This window comes from Rhinolophus hipposideros (genome assembly GCF_964194185.1).
Source record: "Rhinolophus hipposideros genome assembly, chromosome: 4".
Lineage (NCBI taxonomy): Eukaryota > Metazoa > Chordata > Mammalia > Chiroptera > Rhinolophidae > Rhinolophus > Rhinolophus hipposideros.
The window spans coordinates 383,190-403,609 of record NC_138050.1 but is presented as its reverse complement, the minus strand read 5'-3'; positions in this window follow the sequence as shown (position 1 = coordinate 403,609).

The following is a 20,420-nucleotide window of genomic DNA, read 5'->3' as shown; positions in this document are numbered from 1 at the left end:
AAAACATCAGACTATACATTCTTTTTGAGTGTACATGGAACATTCTCAAGGATAGACCATATAGTGGGATATAAAATCAGCCTCAAAATTTAAGAAGATTGAAATCATACCAAGCATATTCTCTGATCATAAGGCTTTGAAATTGGATATCAGCTGCAAAAAGAAAGCAGGAAAAAACACAAATACATGGAGATTAAACAACATACTTTTAAAGATCAACTGGGTTAAAGAAGAAATTAGAGGAGAGATCAAAATATGCATAGAAACAAATGACAATGAAAATACATCCTACCAAAATTTTTGAGATGCAGCGAAAGCAGTTTTAAGAGGGAAATTTATATCATTAGAGGCCTAATTCAAGAAACAAGGAAAATCCCAAATAAATAACCTCATGTTACAACTTAAATAACTAGAAAAAGAAAAACAAGTAAAACCCAAGGTCAGCAGAAGAAAGGAAATAACAAAAATCAGAGCAGAACTAAATGAAATAGAGAACAAAATGACAATAGAAAAAATTAATGGGACAGAATGCTGGTTCTTTGAAGAGATTAACAAAATCGACAAACCCTTGGCTAGACTCACTAAGATAAAAAGAGAGAAGACACTAACTAACAAAATTAGAAATGAAAAGGGGGAAGTTATCACGGACACCACAGAAATACAAAGGATCATGCAAGAATACTATGAAGGACTATATTCCACCAAATACAATAACTTAGAAGAAATGGACAAGTTCTTAGAAACATATAGCCTTCCAAGGCTGAACCATGAAGAACTAGAAAATCTAAACAGACTGATCACCAGTAAAGAAATTGAATCAGTCATTTAAACCTTCCCAAAAGCAAAGGTCCGGGACCAGATGGCTTCACTAGTGAATTCTACCAAACCTTCAAACAGGATCTACCGCATTTGCCGGCGTATAAGACGACTGGGCGTATAAGACGACCCCCTAACATTTCCACTCAAAATACAGAGTTTGTTATATACTCGCCGTATAAGACTACCCCCTCTTCCGCACACCTTCCACACACCAAATAACTTTCAGTTTAAAATTTGCATCATACTTCTTTCTTTTGGCTGGTGCTATGATAGGGATGATAGGGGTTTGACTGGTCGACATTTTCTATGCTGTACTGTACAATGGTGCAGTATTGTGGTTGGCTGTTGGCTGTATACAAAGCCTGATTTGATTGGTCCCTGCTCCCTGTTTGCCCACCCTGTCACTATAGCAGTCTGGTCCACCCTTGCATCAGCATCTCCCTGGGACCTCACTAGTGCGCAAGTGCGAGCTCTTCAACATTCTAACAGGCACCATGATAGCGCGAAATCGCGAATCTTCAATGCATATGTAAAGAAATATACGGTAACCCGAATTTACCACACTCGCAAAATCGCACACAGCCGACCATACACCCAGTATGGTATCGCCATTCGCGATTTTGCGCTATCATACTGGGTGTATGCTCGGCTGTGTGCGATTTTGCGAGTGTGGTAAAATCGCATAACAGCAAAATCGCATAACAGCCGAGCATACACCCAGCAGCGCTGCTGATGCCTGAACGGTATGTGGAATGAAGTGGGCGGGCATTGGGAGGCCACTATGGCACGTGGCAAGCACTATGGGCAGTCTATCTGAAGTGTACCTGATGTATAAGACGACCCCCCCACTTGGAGGCATATTTTTCGGGACCAAAAAATCGTCTTATACACCGGCAAATACGGTAATACCAATCCTGCTCAAACTCTCTCAAAAAAAAAATGAAGAAGAGACAGTACTCCCTAACTCATTTTATGAGGCAAACGTACCCTGATACCAAAACCTGGTAAGGACAACACAAAAAAAGAAAACTACAGATCAATATCTCTGATGAATACAGATGCTAAAATCCTAAACAAAATTCTAGCAAATCGAATACAACAATGCATTAAAAAGATTATTCATCACGACCAAGTGGGGTTCATCCCCAGGGCACAAAGATGGTTCAACATCCGCAAATCCATCAATGTGATACATCACATAAACAAAATAAAGGACAAAAATCATATGATTATATCAATTGATGCAGAAAAAGCATTTCACAAGATACAACATCCATTTATGATTAAAACACTTAATAAAATAGGTATAGAAGGAAAATACCTTAACATAATAAAGGCCATCTATGACAAGCCCTCAGCTAATCTCATAATTAATGGTGAAAAACTGAAGCCCTTTGCTCTACGTTCAAGAATACGACAGGGCTCTCCCCTATCATCTCTGCTTTTCAACATAGTGTTGGAAGTCCTCGTCAGAGCAATCAGGCAAGAGAAAAAAATAAAAGGCATCCAAATTGGGAATGAAGAAGTTAAATTATCACTCTTTGCAGATGATATGATGCTATATGTAGAAAACCCTAAAGACTCCAGCAAAAAGCTGTTGGAAACAATCAACGAATACAGTAAAGTTGCTGGCTACAAAATCAACGTACAAAAGTCCATTGCATTCCTGCATACTAACAATGAAATCTCAGAAAAGGAAATACAAAAAAACAATTCCCTTTGCAATTGCAGCAAAAATAATAAAATACATAGAAATAAACTTAACCAAAGATGTGAAGAATTTATATGCTGAAATTATAAGACATTTTTGAAAGAAATTGAAGAAGACACAAAGAAATGGAAAGACATTCCGTGCTCATGGATTGGAAGCATCAACATAGTTAAAATGGCCATATTACCCAAAGCCATATACAGATTTAATGCAATCCCCATTAAAATCCCAATGGCATTTTTTAAAGAAATAGAACAAAAAATCATCAGATTTGTTTGAAACCACAGAAGACCCCGAATAGCCAAAGCAATCTGAGGAAAAAATACTGGAGGTATCGCACTCCTTGACTTTAGCTTCTACTACTGGACTACAATAATCAAAACAGCATAGTATTGGCAGAAAAACAGACACATAGATCAATAGAATAGAATTGAGAACCCAGAAATAAAACCTCATAAATATGGACATCTAATTTTTGACAAAGAAGCTAAAAACATACAATGGAGGAAAGACAGCCTCTTCAATAAATGGTGCTGGCAGAATTGGACAGCCACGTGCAAAAGAATGAAACTGGTCTGCTATCTGTCACCATGTACCAAAATTAATTCAAAATGGATCAAAGACTTAAGCATAAGACCTAACACAATAAAGTGCATAGAAGAAAACATAGGTACTAAAGTTATGGACCTTGGGTTCAAAGAGCATTTTATGAATTTGACTCCAAAGGCAATGGAAGTAAAAGCTAAAATAAACGAATGGGACTATATGAAACTTAAAAGCTTTTGCACAGCAAAAGAAACCATCGACAAAATAAAAAGGCAACCAACTGAATGGGAAAATATTTTTGCAAACAGTGCCTCCGATAAGGGGCTAATATCCAAAATATACAAGGAACTCATGAAACTCAACAACAAAAAAACAAACAACCCAATTGAAAAATGGGCAGAAGACCTGAAGAGACATTTCTCCAAAGAGGATATACAAATGGCAAATAAACATTGAAAAAATGCTCAACATCACTAATCATCAGAGAAATGCAAATAAAAACCACAATGTGATATCACCTCACCCCAGACAGAATAGCTATCATCAACAAGACAAATATTAACAAGTGTTGGAGAAGCTGTGGAGAAAATGGAACTCTCATACACTGTTGGTGGGAATGCAGACTGGTGCAGCCGTTATGGAAGGCAGTGTGGAGGTTCCTCAAGAAATTACGAATAGAATTACCATATGACCCAGCAATCCCTCTCCTGGGTATCTACCCAAAAAATTTGAAATTATTTGTACATAAAGACACATGTGCTCCAATGTTCATTGCACTTTTGTTTACGGTGGCCAAGACATGGAAACAACCAAAATGTCCTTCAATAGATGAATGGATAAAGAAGTTGTGGTATATATACACAATGGAATATTATTCGGCGTTAAGGAAAGATGATATAGGAACATTTGTGACAACATGGATGGATCTTGAGAGTATAATGCTAAGCGAAATAAGTCAGACAGAAAAAGCAGAGAACCTTATGATTTCACTGATATATGGTATATAAACCGAAAACAACAAAAGAACAAGACAAACAAATGAGTAACAAGAACTCATAGACACAGACAAGTTTAGTGATTACCAGAGGTTAAGGGGGTGGGGGGTGTTAGATGAGGGTAAGAGGGATCAAATATATGGTGATGTAAGGAGAACTGACACTGGGTAGTGAACACACAATGGGATTTATAGACGATGTAGTACAGAATTGTACACCTGAAATCTATGTAATTTCACTAACAATTGTCACCCCAATAAATTGAAAAAAAAAAGAAGTAAATTACTAAATCATATTTCTAGGTATGAGGTGACCTTACTGCTACTTGAGGGTGCCAGAAATAGACATAAAAATTTGTCTTCAGAGATTGGCATGCATTTTTAGTTTGCTTTTTTCAATTTATTTTAATTTATTTCTTAAAGATTTGTATTAAAATATAGCTAGAATACAATATTATATTAGTTTGAGGTGTACACCATAGTTATTCAATGTTTATTTACCTAAAGAAATGATCACTACGATAAGTCCAGCAACCATCTGCCACTGTATCAAGCTATCACAGTATTATTGACTATATTTCCTATGTTATACATTACATCCCCTTGACTTATTCGTTTTATACCTGGAAACTTGAACCTCTTGTTCCCCTTCACCTTTCGCTCCCTTTTAAAATTTTTCTATTATAGCTGACATTCAGTATTATTTTGTATTAACTTCTGGTGTACAGCATAGTGGTTAGACATTTATATAATTTAAGAAGTGATCCCCCTGACTAGTCTAGTACCCACCTGGCACTATACATAGTTATTACCATATCATTGACTGTATTTCTTATGGTTTAATTTACATCCCCATGACTATTTTGTAAGTATCAGTTTGTTATTTTTGCTCCCTTCACCTTTTATACCCTGCCCTACAACCCCCTGCCATCTCTCACCCCAACAAATCTAGTACCCATCTGACACCATACATAGTTATTACAATATTATTGATTGTATTGTGAAATACCCTACATCCTCATGATTACTGTGTAACAATTTGTGCTTCTTAATCCCTCCCCCCTTTTCACTCATTGCCAACCCCCCTTCCATCTGTCAACCATCAAAATGATCTCTGTTATCTTTGAGTTTGTTTTTGTATTGTTTGTTTACTTTGTTCTTTAGATTCCACAGATAAGTGGAATCCCATTGCATCTGTCTTTCTCTGTCTGACATACCTCCCTCAGCACAGTACCCTCCAGGTCCATCTGCCACCACAGATGGCAACCCATTCTCTTCCATGGCCGAGCAGTATTCCATTGTATATGGGTATATTTACTTCCTCCTCTTTATCCATTCTTCCATTGACAAACACCCAGACTGCCTTTACATCTTGGCCATTGTAAACAATGCAGCAATAAACAAATGGATGTGTGTGTCCCCTCAAAGTAGCATATTGGGTTTCTTTGGATAAATAGCCAGAAGTGGGATTACTGGGTTCTCTGTCTCTTGTTATAGCCTTTGTTTTAAAGTCTGTTCTGTCTCGTATTAAGTATTGCTATCCCAGCGTTTTTGTTGTTGTTGTTTTGTTCATTTCCATTTTCATGAAATATCTTTTTCCATCCTTTAACTTTCTGTCTGTGTGTGTGTTTTAATCTGAAGTGAGTCCCTTGTAGGCAATGTATGTAAGGGCTTTGTTTTCTTATCCATTCAGCCCTCTTGTATTTTTTTATTGAAGCATTTAGTCTATTTACATTGAAAGTAATTGTTGATAGATATGTAGCTATTGACATTTTATTAATCATAATTTTGAACATTTTTTTCCATCTTAACATTTCTTGTAATGCTGGTTTGGTGGTGATGAACTCCTTCACCATTTTCTTATCTGGGAAGCTCTTTGTCTGTTCCTCTACTTTAAATGACAGCCTTGCTGGGTAGAGTAATCTTGGTTGTCCTTGCTTTTCATCACATTAAATAGTTTGTGCCAATCCCTTCTGGCCTGCAAAGTTTCTGATGAGAAATCAGCTGACAATCTTATGGGAACTCCCTTTTAACTTACCAGTTGCCTTTCTCTTGCTGCTTTTAGGATTCTCTCTTTGTCTTTAACCTTTGTCGTTCTAATTATAATGTGTCTTGATGTGGGCCTATTGGGTTCATTTTGTTTGGAACTCTCTGCATTTCCTGAGCTTGTGTGTCTATTTTTGTCACCAGGTTATAAAAGTTTTCAGTCATTATTTCTTCAAATATGTTCTCAATTCCTTGTTTTCTCTCTTCTCCTATGATGCGAATGTTGTTATGCTTGATGTGGTCCCAGAGGTCTCTTAAGTTATCCTCATTTTTTTGGATTTTTTTTTTCTTTTTGCTGTTCTGATTGGGTGTGTTCTGTTACCTTATCTTCCAAATCATTGATTCCATCCTCTGCTTCATCTGGTCTGCTGGTGATTCCTTCAAGTGCATTCATATCAGTTATTGTATTCTTCACTTCTGACTCGTTCTTTTTTATGGTTTCTATGTCCTTCTATGCTTGCTATCTCTTTGTTGAAGTTTTCATTACATTCTTTGAGCATCCTTATAACCATTGTTTTGAACTCCGTTTGAACTCCAATAACCATTCCTTGCCTCCGGTTTGATTAGTTCTTTTTCTAAAGTTTTCTCCTGTTCTTTCATTTGGCACATTTTTCTTTTTTTCCCCTCATTTTAGCTGCCTCTCAGTTTGTTTCTATGTATTAGGTAGATCTGCTACAACCCCCAGTCTTGGCCAGATGGCCTTATGCAGTAGGTGCCTTGTGGGGCCCAGTGGCACAGTCTCTCTGGTCACCTGCACCAGGTGCCCAGGAGTGTCCCTTGTCTGGGTTGTGTGTGCACTCATGTTATATTTGAGCCTTGATTGCTGTTGGCATGTCAGTGGGAGGGATTGACTCTCATGCTGATTGGTTGTGGGGTTTGGCTGTGTCTACAGCTTATAGGCTGCTGTACAGGGGGCTTACCCCACTGAGTGGGATTTGCCCCAGTGGGCTCTGGTGCCTATTGAGACTTCCCTTTGGGTGTGCTGCTTGTGGGACTAATTGGGTGGTGCTCTGCTGTAGCTTGAAACCTCCAAGTATGTTAGGTCTGGTGCCTCTTCAAGTGAGTCACTGCCTGTGACCTGCCAGGGACGACTTGGTAGGAGCTACAAAGTGATCTGCAAGTTAGTCACTGCCTATTCTAAAGTTGGAGGTATGTAAGAGAGGCCACACTGTGAACCGAGAATGTCTACCACCAGTTCCAGGCCTGGAGTACTTCCGCAAAAGGCCAAGACACCCTGAAGACTGCTGTCACTTGCCATCTCACTTAAGGTTCAGCGTCTGATATAGCTTTGTGTGGTACACAATTTGGGTGAGGCAGGGTCGGAAGAGGTGTGGTCACCAGCTTTATGTACACTCTGGTTTGGGGCCAGTGCTGAGATTGAAGCTCTGGGTAAACTGAGGCTAGTTGCCACCCGTCTAGGGTCTGTTGGACTCTGATAGTTTTCCAAGAAAGAGTGCAACCTGGGAGGGGCTGAGTAAGCTTGGAGAAAGTGCCACAGGTGTTGGGTAAGTTCCATGGGGTAGGGTCTCAGTCAGTCAACAGGGCAGAGCTGCAGAGCTCACCAGACCAATCAGATTCAGATTTGGCCATAAGTCGGGGGAAGGCTCAACACAGGAAAGATGGTGCGGTGCACTCCTGCCAGCTGCATGAGAGGAGGACCCCGCCACACTCACACACACACACTCACACACACACACACACACACACGGAAAATGCCAACTGTCTTCCAGCTCCCTCCAAAGCCATACACATCAGTCTGCTCCCTGTATGCCTCCGACTCCCCCTAAGTCACCGTCCCTCTGCCAGAGACCAAGGTGAGTGCCTGTGAGCGAGTGAGTCTATGTGCAGGCTCTTTAAGAGGATGGCTTGGTTTCCCATCATCTTGCATCCCACCCAGATGTTTGGAATCACCACTGTTTTTCACTACCAGATAATGTGGGGGCTTCTCTTCCCGGCACCAGTACTCTGAGCTGGAGAGGTCGGTGTAGGCCTGAGGTCCCTCACTCCTCTGGGGGGAGCTTTCATGGCCAAGAAATCCCTCCCGGCTCTCAACTGCCACATGAAGGCTTGGGATTAGTCAGTTCCATGTTTCTGCCCCTCCTACCAGTCTCAACATGGCTTCTTTTTTACATCGTTAGTTGTAAAACTTCTGTTCAGCCAGACTTCAGGTGGTTCTCCAGGTTGATGGTTCTATAATTTAGTTGTAAATTTTTCATGGAAGAAAGCAGGTACTGTGTTTATCTACTCTTCCATCTTGGACCTCCTTTCTAGTTTGTTTTTAACATGTACATTCAAAGAAGTCAGCAGGCATACAACTGCTCTCCAGCATTCATTCTAAATATCAGTAGAAGTAACCAAACAGTGTGCATATTTTTAGTTAAGGGTTGGTTTAGCAAATTGAGAGATGTTTTTAGTAGAAAAGTATAATAAAATATTACACCCATTATGTCACAAATCCAGCTAACTTGTCATCTAAGGGGCATAGCCCAGCTCTCTCCCCTACTCACAGAAATTCCATAGGGTTTACATTTGTGTGTGCACTTTGACTTTACAGGCTTGGCATTATGTCACAAAATTGGGCACTTGGTCTTTGAGGTTTTCTGAGAGGGTTAATGATATTTGTGTTGAAACTTGTAGAACTCACTACAGAATTTTTTATGTAATATGCTTGATTCATTCATTAATTCATTTAAACATTGGGTGACCGCAATTCCTTTTCAAGGCCAGTTTTCTATCTTTGCAACAATCTGGAGAGAAAATACAACAAAACCCTTATGTGTGATTGCCATCCAGTGAATTGCATGGTAGAACTTGTAGAAACCACATTACAGTGGACGGTGGAGACTGAAAGGGAAAGGGGAGGTGGGATGTTGAGCTCTGCCTCTCCTGCCTGCCCTTCAGGGGACTCCTCATGGACAGTCAGTGAGTGCTGTCCCCTCAAGTTTTTCTTGAGCCAGGACTATAGGTGTGGCCAAATATCTTTGCTATCGTGTGCATTTCCCTATGTCCAGATAAGGGAAACTCAAATACTGTGATTCCAACAACTCTGGCTAACGGTTAGACTCTTACACATTTCTTAGTATCAAAGACAAGTTTTGGACAAACTTTCCAGTTGCAGTATCCCCAAAATGAGAATTTGCAGTTGACGTGGTATGCATGAAGAGTTAGCTCTCAATGGTCCCTTTGGGAGTTTTATAAATAAGCTTGTGTACACATTTTGGAGGTTTTTAGGTAATTTTTTTTCTATGGAAATATGATCAACTGGAGTGTGGATAGATTTTCAAATCCCTAATAAGTATCCTGAACACACAGATAAGTGTGTATGTGTCACAAGCAGGTGTAAATCTGATACCCATATAGGAAAGAATGCACAGACTACATTGGGAATGTAAGAATCATTTATCTCAACAAGAAGAGGCAGATTTTGTGTCCCTTTCTGAGTACAATTTTTTTCTTAGTCAATTTAAAACAGACTTAAAATGTCTCTGAAGAGAACAAATTAACCATTGTGGTTGGGATCGCTCCAATCTTAGTGTTTTCAGGACTGGCCAGTTCTTGTTGATTGAGTTATAATGACCTCAGCGGAAATATTTTAATGATATGAGGTTAAGGTTCATTTTTTGGAAGACTGAAGGTTGGTATTAATAATGTGAGGAAAACTTAAGAACTAAAAGAGCCATGTAAAAAAGGAATCTATTCTCTAAAGTGTTTGAAAGAACAGCTATCAAATGGGCGAGGGGGACAGATTTAACAAACAGTTATCAGAGCAGTAACTGCAGGTTATGAAAAATGTTCAAGAGTTTTGTGTTTTCTGAAGTGAAAAAACGAGAAAATAGGAGGTAAAAATAGTGGGATCAGATGAAGATACTAGTGTTCTAAAGGTGGCCAAACTCTAATACAGGTGAGATTAGTAGAAGAAGCAAAGAAACAGAAATGTCTGTGGATGGATCAGAAATTAATCTTGTTCCATCATTTTGGGTGGAAAGTGTGTGCTTTTGTAGACAGTGGCTTCTGGAGGTTTCCAAAGAATCCTTAATTTAGGGTCTTTCAAAGGACTAGACGTCTGGTAGTGGAAGTGTGTGTGTCATTTAAGTGAACCCATGTTCACGTAACTGTGACACATGACGGCCTGGCAGCACTGCTCACTGAAGCTCAGGCAGCTCTCGGATGCATCTGTAGATTTGCCAAATAGGCGGTGTGAGCAGGGCCTCTGAGAACCAGCTCACCAGCATGAGGCCAGTCTCTGTCCCTGTGCATAATGTGAAATAGCTGCTCCATTTCTGTTATGGCTGTTTAGACAGCCATAAAGCACATCAACGTTTTTCATCTGCCATTTATTTCATATGAGTTCTTGGAGAAGGTCAGGATAGCTCTTGGTTTCAAAAGTGTGTTGAAGTAGTTGACCTAAAATCGTATGCCTACATTCAGTATAAATGTGTATCTCTTATCTTTTGTCAGGGTAATTAGCCATCTGAATTGATTTAACTTCCATGAGAAGTTTTTATTCTGAGGGTAAATTTACTCATAAGTCTGTAACTGCTTATCTTGTTTGGCAATTTTTGGTTTCACTCTTTGTGTATACTCATTAAAAAACAATTAAATCACATTTACCCCAGGGAGTCTTTAGATGGTTTGTGTATCATCTGGATAGTTTCCCAATAAAATACACAATCATCAAGTTGTTTATTTCATGTGAGGGAAGGAAGGCGGATGGGTTTGGACAGTAACGTGCAAAGTAACAATACTTTATAGGACATCCGGGAGGTGCTGACCACTTTGCCTCTTCTCAATGGAGGAGATTGGGTAAGAATCCTACTTTAGTAGTTATGTGTAACTGGTGTCTTAATTCTCACCCGTAGTTGTTTCTTTCCAAGATCTAAGAACAGGATGAGGCTCCAGAAAGATACAAAAGATTTCCTGACATAGTCAAGAAAGATGGACCTGGGATGACCAGGCTGGAAGGTACAGGCTTAGGTTACCATCTTAAGAGCAAAAACACAGAGGTTAATATAGAAACGGTAAAATAGGACTGACTTTATTATCATACATAGTAATAAATGTCATAGATATGAGTTTATGTCAGAGCTCTATGATATCTAAACATGGTAACTAATCTCTCTGGTTTGCTTGTTTTATTTTGCTTTATAATTTCTTGGTGCATTTCCAACTTTCCCTAAATACAATGCTTCAGTATCTCTTAAGAGACCTGCAGATTTACTTCTCTAAATGAAAGAAAGCTAAATGAAAGAAATGAAATGAAAGCTGTGAGTCTTGAGAGGAGGGAAGCTTTGGTGGGAAGCCATTGGGTGGACGCCTTTGTGTAATCACAGAAGAAAACGAGGTTTTCTTTGAAGAGACACTGTGCTTCTTTATTCCTCTAGAGTTTATTTCCAACTCTCACAACCATGCAGTCCTAATTCTCAGATGAGACATGCAACCACCATTGGTTTAAGCTTTTATGAGAACGTGAAGTCTTTAACATTGCTTCCAAGGAAAAACGTTTTAGAGTTCCAAATATCTGGCTTCTACAGAGCGTTTGAAAATGAACCCCAGGAACTTGTAGGCTCCCTGACTTATCTCAGAGGGCTGAGTGCATGGCTCTGCGTACGCATTTTTTCTGGTGGCCAGGAGGGAATAACCATCCCAACAACCCTCTTCCAAGGTGGAAAAATATTCTGTGTTAGCTGCAGTGATCTTATGGTTTCCAGAGCTTACGTTTTGCTACAAGAGGATGATTTTTCAAGCTGGAGTGTGGGGACGTTTTTGTTTTGTTACAGACCTATGAGCTGTAGAGGGCACAGGCATGATCTGTCTCACAAGCAATGTTTAAAACATTTCATTTCAAAAGAAGTTGACAAGAAACATTCAATTTTTCCTTGGCTATTTTAAAAACATCATTATGTGCTATTGTGATTTATGGCTTCACTTGTCATACTGGCACCTGCAATGGATAAAATCATTAAAACCTTTTTTTCAAGTTTTTATTTATCAGAGCCATGGAAAAATTACATTCCCATTAGCTTTGGTTGAAAAAGTTGGAAAAGCCTGTTGTAACTCATTCCAGGTAATTTTTATTTTTTGTACAGCTATTACTCAGACCTATCTAAAGAAATAGTTAAGTGTGAATTATTTCAAAATCAAAATAGTCTCCTTAAAATTTGAAATGCATTCTGCACCTGAGGTGCTGACAGCAAGGTCCATGCCAAGCATTTGATCCATGAATACCCATTTTCCAAGCACAGCAGCCCCTTAGATCTGCATCTCTTCCATTTTTGCTGTGGGCCATTTTCAAAGAGGGATCGGGAAGCAGTTCAGTGATCATAAATCACACTGATGGTTGGGAATAAAAAGGGTTCCTTTGCTTCTTCAGATGTGGTTCCATACATTTTTACACATCTTTATGCTAAATCAGAACTCCAGATGCAAAGTTATGGAGCTTACAGACATCATGACCATTTGTGACATTCCAAGCAATAGGGCTCCTTGGGCCTCAGAAAGGACAGGTCAGTGCAATAAAAAACAGGGGACAAGAGGGTGCTTCCCACTGCTGTACACACATGTCACTGAGTGATTAATTCAACCAAAGAAAGCATTCACTGCACTTCATCTTGTTGAGGAAATATTTGATACTCATTAAAAGGACTAGTTTCATTTTTAATTTAAAAAAAGAAGCAGCCTTTCCAATAGCACTATTGACTATTTTCCCCTTATTTCTACTTTCCTTTATTCTTCCAATGTTTTTTAAGTAATAAAAGAGTGTTGCTTTCCTAATCATAAACATATATTTAAACATCCTTACCCTGTGTTTGATACTGAGTAATACTGTTTGTGATACTGTTTAGATCCCACTGCCCTCCCTGGCTGTTCTGCTGTGACATGTCTTCTTCTTCCATTCCCACTAGTGTGATTCTCTTGCTTGTGTTAACTCCTCTCTCTTGAGCAGGAGCCATTGTTCTTCTCAGAGATTTCTGGAGATGTGGCTGTGGGGACAACGTGTTTAAGGATTGTGCTTCTCGAGGCACCAGGACAATGTTAGCACAAAGGAGATAACGGTGCCTGTTCACATTTTCTCTTCTTCAACTTCTCCTCCCAGTCCCCCATGACTCCCTTTCTACCCATTTTCAAGGAGGTAAACAGTATACCAGATCTCACTTCCAAATCTCCAGTGCTTGAACTCTGGCCAAGAACATTTTCACCAGGGTTGGTATCTCTGTATTTCTCTCACCCACTCCAGACTGTCATAAATAGTAAGTGCCTTTCCAGCTTGTAGAACAATGTCACTGGTCATTACCTCTAAACTCTAGACCCCTGTCTCCGTCCCAACCCCAATCTGGGGAGAAAAACAAAGCTTGTTTTAAGTGGATGTTCGATGATGCTAGAAAGTGGTTATTTTTTATTTTATTTTATTTTAGTTTTATTTTATTTTTTTTTACATCCCTCACACCGTGAACCCCCCTCCCCCCGAAAGTAGTTATTTTAACAACTGAGATGTGCTAGTTTCTTTGAGTCTTACTTTTATTTAATTAAGCAAGTTTTTTTTTATTTACACTTATTTTGAAATTAATTATGCAATACTTTCATTTTATTTTTCATTGTAATTTATTATTCACCCTTTAATAGCAGAAAATAATTATTACTAGTTCTGTTTTTAAAAAGCAAATAGACCATATATCTTGAACTGTGTTAATCTTGGCTGGGGAGAGGATATATACCCAGAGTTACGTCTAATCTGTCAGGAAGTCAGATTGATTCTAATTTCTAATACATCCAAATTCTGACCATTTGTCACCACCTCCACTGCTGCCTTCCTCTCTCTCCTGCGTAAGTTCAATGGCCTCCTCACACCTCTCACTGGTCTTCCTGATTCTTTTACATCTTTGTTCTCTGCTCTGCACAGTGACCAGCATGAGCCTTTTAAAACATAAACTCAAGAAGGTGTTCCTCTGCTCAAAGCTGTTCAATGGATTTCAGAGCAAAATCCAAAGTCCGCCATCCAGCCGGAGGCCATCCACCATGTGGCAGCCTCCGCGGGCCTTGTCACCTAGCTTCATTCCGCCTGCTCACTGTTTGCCCCCTGAGGCACAGTGGCTCTTTTCTGTCCTTAGAACATCGCCCTGCTATGCCTGACCAATGGAAGGTATTTCCACTGGCTGTTCCTTCTGTCAGGAATAATCTTCCCTTCAATGTCTGCATGATGGAGTTCCCTGCTTCACTTTAAGTCTGCTACAAAGTTACCCTCAATGCACCTACTTAATGGACCCTATTTAAATTGTCAACCCCAGGCCATACTTACCCTTCAGCCCCTTCTCCTTATCCTAACCCATTGTTCTCTTTTCTGTAGCATATCACCATTTAACATATTATATTTTACCTATTTATTATATTCATTATTAACTACGAGGCTTCCAGTGTTGAAAGTGAGCACCAAGAAGCCTGGGTCACTTTCCTGTTTATACACAGTTATATCTCAAACACATATAACAGCAAATGACATGTAGGAAAAGTTCAATATATATATTTTTCTAAGATTGAATGAACCCCAATAAAACCCCAGTGCCACTCAAACACCTCCCATTTCAACACGTGGCCCTCATGCTTCCCTCTCAACTTGCCCAATCTTAAATCTGCATTTGCCTAGCTTGCCACAAGCCCTAGAACATCTGCAGTGCAGAGACACTGGTTCCAGCTTCAGCATCTCCAACACATATTTAATAAGTGTCTTATTAGGTATAGAATTGACATCCTACACATTGGGATTCAAACGGTATAAGACAAATTCCTTGACCATTGCAGCTTCATAATCTGAGTGAAAGGGTCTGTTGGGAGGGGAAAATGAGTGACAGAAAAAAACACAAACCCCCCTTCTAAGTTTAAAATGTAATTATATCACTACCACAACCATCATGTGATAACATAAGAAACATTAATCCATTAGCTTACATGATACTATCCACAGTTATGTCTGCACTGGCTCAGTGTACACATTTCCTTAAGACAATTACTAAAAAGCTAGTCATGATTAATAACTTGTCCCAAGCTCTCCCCCTGGAAACAGATTGTACCGTCATTCAAAAGGCCCTTACTTGTAATGTGACCAAAGACATGAACAAGGACAGGTACAAAATGGCCTGTGACAATACACTACTGTAAGGGTTCTTAAGTAAAATTACTGTTAAAAATGCAAACATTAGATATGTACCATAGTGTTGGCGCAGACAATAAATGCCATAGTAATTCACAGGAAGGAATAAATTCTAAAATATGAGGCTAAGAAAGTTTCATAAAACTTTAAACTATGCTTTAAAGAAAAGAATTCAGGTTACACCAGCTGAGAGGAGAGAGTATTATGGAGGAAATATATTTTTCAAAATCAAACCAGTTGAGTCCTAATATTTGTGGAGCCTAAGACAAGATTTTAAATGGAGGCCCATATGCTAGATGCCTAAATATTCAAGAGTTATAAATCAAGCTTACAAACTATTTAAGAACATACTATCTATCTTTCTACTCTGACAAATAGCTTTATAACAACAACCTAAAAGGCTGGGTTTAAATTCAACATTATTAAAAGTCTGAGCTAGAACACGGCAGGAGCTATCACTCTTCCATAGCCTTCTCTTGAGTCACCTCACCCTGCCGGAGATTTCATACATGCACCTTTGGACACCAGCCTGAACATCTGAGCTCAATCCATACTCTTCCATTTGGTCATCTCTCAGGCCTAAGATGTTGCAGACCAGCTGAACAGTCTGCTCTTGAGGAAATGGATGTAGGGATAGACCACATAGGCCTGGAAGCTCTGGGATACCAGCTGACCGTGGTGTGCAAAACACAAATACGAGAATGTGTGGGATGCAGCAAAAGCAGTTCTAAGGGGAAAGTTCATAGAACTTCCTACATTAAGAAACAAGAAAGATCGCAAATAAACAATCTAACTATATGCCTTAAGGAACTACACAAAGAAAAGCAAATTGAGCTCAAAGTTAGCAAAGGAAGGAAATGAAGATTACTGCAGAAATAAATGAATAAAGAACAGAAAATCAATAAAAAAGATTAACCAAACTATCTTTTAATTTCTACATGTCTGCAATAAATAAAATGCAATATGTAATCAAAAGAATATTAAAGAATTATGTTGTAATAGTGAAAAAAAAAGCAATGAATTGGAGAGTGAGAGGGTCTGAAGGAAAAACAGTAAGTGTAGATCAGTGTTCTCAGGTTTAACACTTACATGAATCAGCTGGAGATCTTGTTAAAACACAGACTCTGTGAAACTGAACAATAATGAATGTCAACTACAATTTTATATATATATATATGGTTACAAGAAGTAGAGTACAGCATTAGGAATAGAGACCGTGGAAATGTAATGGCTGTGTGCGGTGTCAGAGGGGTAGTGGATGGCGAAAGGGGGGTTGTCACTGTGTGAGGGATATAAATGATAAATGTCTAACTATTGCATTGTTTTGTACACCTGAAACTAATAAAAAATAAAAAAATAAAATAAAAAAAGATTAACCAAACTAAGAGTTGGTCCTTTGAAAAGATAAACAAGCTGTAGATATCATCAAAAGGGTGGCATGAGGTGACCCTATGGAAGTCTCCACTGGAATTTACAACAAACTAAACAGCTATAACTCCACAAAGGACTCCCTGCACAACAGACAGGCAAGATGAAGAGGCCCACTACTGAATTCACCGAAAGGTGGGTGAATCGCGCAAGCAGGGGAGGACAGAAGGGAGAAGTGCGGAGACGGAGCCAGGCGGGTACAGGATGCAGACTTAGCCAGGTGCTCTGAGCTCCCTGCGTCCCGGAGCTACCACAGCTGTGGGAGAGGGAAGAACTCGGACAGCTAGGGCTCTCTTTATGGCCCACAGGGCTGAGGGGACAGCATATAAAACAGCTGAACCCAACACTCACGGCAGAAACCACGGAGAAAAGACTGAGGGAAGAAGGCTGAGAGCGGTGCTTTGAGCCCTCACTGCCCAGCAGGGAATGGAAGCCTTAGTCACTGAGACTAGCCGCCCCCTTCCTACCCTCCCAAAGCTCGCCCTATCCCCACCAGCCCAGTGCTAGAAGCGGAAAAGTAGCAGTGTCAGATTAAAAGAACAGAATGTTTGCTATTCTGAGAACTGTGGACCACAGACACAGATTCGCAGCCCAACTAGTTCCGGCAAAGGGGAGGGAGCTGTGGAAGCTAGACAGGCTGTGGTGGTGGTCGCCACAATTGCTCTGGGCCACCTCTCACAACTAACCCCACTCCTGTCCCCACATATCTGGGCGGGTCACTGCAGGAGTAAACAGAACTGCTGAAACATATGAGCTCAGAATCTGTTTTTAGGAAGAGTTTTGGAACTTCAAAAGCTCTCCGCATACCCACATGGACTCTGTGCCCTGTGACCAGGTGAAATATTAAGAGAGGAGATTGCCAATCTCCCAGAAAATCCCGCCATTGTGTGAGAAGCTGGAATAGTGCAGAGAAAGCATAGCACTACCGTGTGACAGAGGAAAAGAAGGCTTCAGTCAGAGAGAAAATACAACATTCTACCAAAAGAACTGGAAAACAAAAGAAAGACCTCTTCTTATCAACCAGTTGCAGAAGCCACTCCTGTAGATGTCTAGGAAGATAAATAATAAATCATTAATAGCCATGAATAACCACGGCAACAAGACACCTCAGAAAAAAAGTGAAAATTCTCCAGAAAAGAAACTTAAAGATATGGAAATATGAGACTCAAATGACAGAGAATTCAAGATTGCAGTTCTGAAAAAACTCAATGAGATGCAAGAAAACGCAGAAAGGCAGTTTAATGAACTCAGAAACACAATCAAAGAACAAGACGAGCATTTTAGGAAAGACATTGAAATTTTTTTTAAGAAAAACAACACAAATATTATTTCTGGAGATTAAGAACTCAATAGAAGAAATTAAGAATGAAGTAGCCAGCTTAAGTAGTACAGTTGATCAGATGGAAGAAACAATCAGTGACGTTGAAGATAGAAACCTGGAAATTACACGAAGAGAAGAAGACAGAGATTTGAAGAAATTTGAGACTTAAAAGAAATGAAAGAACTCTACAAGAACTTTCTGACTCCATCAGAAAGAGCAATATAAGAATAATAGCCATACCAGAAGGAGAAGACAGAGAGAAGGGAACAGACAATATATTCAAACAAATAGTCGATGAGAACTTCACAAACTTGTACAAACAACTGAATCCTTGAATCCAAAAAGCAAAAGAACACCTAATTACCTCAACCCCAACAGGCCTTCTCAGAGACATATTGTATTGAGCTTTAACAAATCAACGACAAAGAAAGAATCCTCAAGGCACTCAGGGAAAAAAAGACCGTAACCTACAAAGGAAAACCCGTTATGTCTCAGCAGAAACTCTACAAATCAGGAGGGAGTGGAACCAAATATTCAAACTATTGAAAGAGAGAAATCATGAGCCAAGAAAAATATATCCAGCAAAGATATCCTTTAGATATGAAGGAGGAATAAAGACCTTTCCAGACATACAGGAGCTGAGGGAATTTTCTAATACACAACCTGCACTACCAAAAAAAAAAAAAACTAAAGGAGGCTATTCCGCCACCATCAACGGGGACAATTTGTGGAAACCAAAACATAAAAAGGGGGAGAGTAAAGGCCTGAACTGGAATATGGAAATGGAGAAAGTAAGCATGCTGAAGAAAATGGAATACTCTAAATATCAAACTTTCTTTTACATATACTTAAGGGTAACCACTCAAAAAAAAATCCAGAACTGAAATATATACTGTAATAAAAAAAGAAACAGAGGGAAACTACATAGACTAGCACCACACAGAAATAATAGACAACAACGAAAAGGCAAAGAAAAAAATGGAGCCTTAGCATTACCAGAAAACTAAAGATAGAATGACAGGTAATACTCACATATAAATAATCACCCGAAATGTAAATGGACTGAACTCACCAATCAAAAGGCACAGAGTAGCAGATTGGATCAAAAAACTAAAATCAACTATATGCTGTTTACAAGAGACAAATCTCAGCTACAAGGACAAGCAGAGACTAAAATTGAAAGGGTGGAAATTGACACTCCAAGCAAATGATATCCAGAGAAAATCAGGTGTAACCATACTGATATCACATGAAACAGACTTCAGTGTGAAAAAGGTAACAAGAGACAAACATGGACATTTCATAATGGTGAAGGGGACTATATAACAAGAAGACATAACAGTCATCAATATTTATGCTCACAATCAGGGAGCACCAAAATATACCGAGCAACTACTAACAGAACTAAAGGGAGAAATTGACCAAAACACAATTATGCTAGGGGACTTAATTGACAGTTATGGATAGATCATCCAAAAAGAATATAAATAAAGAAATAGCAGCCCTAAATGACACATTAGATGAATTAGACATAATTGACATAAATAAAGCACTTCATCCTAAAACATCAGACTATACATTCTTTTCTAGTGTACATGGAACATTCTCTAGGACAGACCATATATTGGGACACAAAATCAGCCTCAGCAAATTTAAGAATATTGAAGTCATACCAAGCATATTCTCTGATCACAAAGCTTTCAAATTGGATATCAACTGCAAAAAAAAGCAGGAGAAAACACAAATACATGGAGATTAAACAACATACTTTTAAAAAACGACTGGGTCAAAGAAGAAATTAGAGGAGAGCTCAAAAGATAAATAGAAACAAATGACAATGAAAATACATCCTACCAAAATTTTGGGGATGCCGCGAAAGCAGTTCTAAGAGGGAAGTTTATATCATTACAGGCCTATCGCAAGAAACAAGAAAAATCCCAAATAAATAACCTCATGTTACACCTTAAAAAACTAGAAAAAGAAGAACAAGACAAACCCAAGGTCAGCAGAAGAAAGGAAATAACAAAAATCAGAACAGAACTAAATGAAATAGAGAACAAAAAGACAATAGAAAAAATTAATGTGACAAAGAGCTGGTTCTTTGAAAAGATTAACATCATCGACAAACCCTTGGCTAGACTCACTAAGATAAAAAGAGAGAAGACACTAATTAACAAAATCAGAAATGAAAAAGGGGAAGTTATCACAGACACCACAGAAATACAAAGGATTATCCAAGAATACTATGAAGGACTATATGCCACCAAATTTAATAACTTAGAAGAAATGGACAAGTTCTTAGAAATATATAGCCTTCCAAGGCTGAATCATGAAGAACTGGAAAATCTTAACAGACCGATCACCAGTAACGAAATTGAATCAGTCATCAAAAACCTTCCCAAAATCAAAAGTC